A 3,296-nucleotide genomic window follows, 5' to 3' on the forward strand; every position below is an offset into this window, starting at 1 on the left:
TTTTCTGCTATGATTTTTTAAAATAAGCTTTATGCACTTTTGTACTTTTCTTCTTTTAGAATTCCTGTAAGTTGAATATTTGTTCTTTCGATGCTGTCCCACAGATTCCATGAGCTTTCTTTATTCCTTTTTATTTTTCTTCCTCTGACTGTATATATTTCAAGAAACTGTCATTTAGTTCAGAGATTCTTTCTTTTGCTTTTTAATGTCTTATGTTTCTACCATTGCTTGTACCCAAAATATGCAAAGCTCCAGTAAATGATTTTTTTTTTTTAAACAAAGGCTCCTCAAAGAAAAAGTATAAGCTCTCATCGATTTCTTTCCTTTGTGGAGTGAATTGCCTGCTGTAGAAATTAAGGGGTGTTTTGTGAGTTGCCCAGCTTTCTTGAGGATCTCTCCATTTCTACAGTTCTTCCTCCCATGAACTCGTTGTTGGAAGGTGTCAAAGGTCTATCAGAGATGCACTGAAGTCAGGACAAACAGTGGTAATCTGCTAGCAATCAGCCAATCTGGAGTTCACTCCCACTGCCTATTGATTAAGGCCTGGAAAGCTGGGATGATTGTGTGCTTTCAGCACAATGCAGGCTGGTCTGACCACCCCTCAGCCCTGGCCAGCGGGAGGATAATGGGCACAGGTTATAGCAGGCTTGAGGTAAGTGCTGGCTCTCAGTGCAAAGACAAAGAAGGGCAAGTCCTGTTTAACTGGGATGGCTCTGCTGCTCCCCATGCTGTCCACGTGACTCCCCAGGCCTTTTTTCTCTCTTTCTGGGTCACTCCGTATTCAAGAGGTGAAAAGGTTGGACCGGCACTTGGACTGCTTATGATTAGGCATAGGCTTGTTGGCAGTGGAAGGAACATCAAGCCAAAGTTCCTTCTGGCTGGTGCTGGGAGTTGATGGGACAGAGAAGAAATAGCTCCTTGTGACAACAATCTTTTGGTCAATGTCCTGAAAGACCCTCTCCACTTTTAGCCCGTGTGTAGTACACATCTCATAGTACATGCACCACTTTAGGTCATTAGAGGGCTTCCTCACCCTGGTGTCATCAATGACCTTTGGGTTAGTGGAACTTATGGCATCCTGGGTTCCCATCAGAATTAGAAGAATCTCCCTTGTGTTCCGATAGCTGGCCATTCAACTGTAGTAGTGGTAAACAGTCTGCAAACTTACCTCATTCTCCAAGGTGTGGAAAAACATAACAACATCCACCTGCATGCAAACTATGCCTTCTAGGAGCCCCTCTTCATCTCTAATGAGCAGCAGATAGCCCTAGAAGTCAATATCAATCTCTTAAAATTGCCACCCTCAGGAGACTCCACCTGGACACATGTGCCCATCAGGTACTAGTGTGATAGGAAGTACCAGTTTATATTCTTTAACAAACTGGAAACAGGTTCCTACCTTTAACACTCTATTTTACATTTTCACTTCATTCTGTTTTTTTTTTTCTATTTCCAGAATTTCTGTTTGTTCCAGAAATTCAGGAAATATCTATCTATCTAATCTATCTATCCATCCATCCATCTATATATATAAGATCATATATATAATATATATATATATAATCTTGTTAATTTTTAATCTTAGAACTTTTTTTTTAATTTTGTTGAATCATCTATCAGCATTTTTTAAAAAGTTTGTTGTGTTTTTAAAAATTATTTAAACATTTGTCAGGCAGTTTATATAGTGTCATTTCTTTGGAGTCAGATACTGGGAATTATTGTGTTATTTTGGTGGTGTTATGTTTCTTTGTGTGTGTGTGTGTGTGTGTGTGTGTGTGTGTCTTCTTCGTGGATTTTTGTTGCCTTATTTTGATGTCCGGCATTTTACAGGCTAGTTTTTACAAGGAAAGACCTTCCCCTTTGGCGTGGATGGATGCAACGGCACGTGCTAGATATGTTGTGGTGCTCTGGCACCTGTGTGGACACAGGTGTAGTCTGTGTGTAGCTCTGTTAGTTGAGGTTGGTGTTGATGAAGATTGCAGGGATCTTCAGGCACCAATGCTGTGGAAGTCTTCAGCGGCAGCAAGGGTTGTTGGGGTCTTTAGTGTCAGTGGCTTCTAACATCCTCCCAATCAGTTATTCTCCCACTGGGAAAGTTGTGACTGATGTGGCCCCTCTTGGCATTGGGTCTCACTTACAGGTTCACTCCTGGTGGCAGTAGCACCTGGTGTCTTTGATGAGTGGTGTCCATTGAGTAGCCACACGGCTGAGGCCTGAAGTATAGGCATGCATGGAAGACTATAACACTGGAGAGCCAGGTCTGTATTGGCACTGACGTCTAGGACACAGGCATCCCTCCTACTGCATTGGTAGCAGTATGCAAAACATGGATGTTTGTGAAGTAATGAGGGAGCCAAGAACAGGAACTCAGGCATGAGCAGTATTAGAAAGGGTCTGGTGTCCAGGCAGGAGCTAGTTTTAGTGGCAACTGAGCTGGTGCCTGGAGTTTGGCACATGCAGCAAGAACTTCTCTCCGGAACACATAGTGCAAACTAGCGTGCTATGACAATGGCCCTGGTGTCTGAGAGATAGGTTGGTTCACCACAGACACAGAGCTTAGTTTGATAGTGTGGGCACTCTCATTGTAGCCATGGCTCCAAGGCTGGAGGACTCATGGGTTTGGGAGAGGTTTATTTTTCAAAGCAGCTCAACGGTGGCAACCCCTTGAGTAGGCGAGGACTTATGCAGCCATATCTCTATCTCTGGGGTTTTCTGGTAGAAATGACTGTTGGTTACCTTCATGGCAAAAGATGCCAGTGTCCTTTGTGGAACAGGCCACTGAGGACCACAATGATTCCTACTGTATGACTGATACCAATAGCTTTTGCCTTTCTTCTTTGCTCCTAGCTTTCTCCTGGTGTCTAAGGTATGTGAATCTCACCTGCAATCCTTTCTATGTAGATATTCTCCAGTTTTTAACTCTACTGTGTTGCTGCAGATTTTAATGGATCCTTGAGCCCTCTCTGGACTATTTTGATATTTGGATAGCAGTTTATATTTGTTCTTATGTGGTGGTGTTGAGGGCTGGTACTTTGCCATCTTGGTGACAACATTCTTTTAGGTCCCTGTTTGACATTTTCTAATGAATATTGTCTTACATGTATATATGCCTGTGCCTCTGGGCATGCACAAATATTTAATACAGTTTTTACTTTACCCTTACTTTAAAACTCCTATATTAATTTAATGTTCAGGTTTATTTCATAATTGCTCAAATTATAATATAGAAATTAATATGATATAATATTCTATAATATATTTTAATTATATAGAAAATATGTACTTACTAGGAAACA

At 41.5% G+C, this 3,296-nt stretch overlaps 1 pseudogene; it reads right to left on the reverse strand.

Moving 5' to 3' along the window:
• Positions 1-536: 536 nt before the first annotated feature.
• Positions 537-2,228, reverse strand: LOC114678111 (arf-GAP with GTPase, ANK repeat and PH domain-containing protein 1 pseudogene; annotated as a pseudogene).
• Positions 2,229-3,296: the final 1,068 nt, after the last annotated feature.

This window comes from Macaca mulatta, chromosome 5, assembly GCF_049350105.2.
Source record: "Macaca mulatta isolate MMU2019108-1 chromosome 5, T2T-MMU8v2.0, whole genome shotgun sequence".
NCBI classification, from domain to species: Eukaryota; Metazoa; Chordata; class Mammalia; order Primates; family Cercopithecidae; genus Macaca; species Macaca mulatta.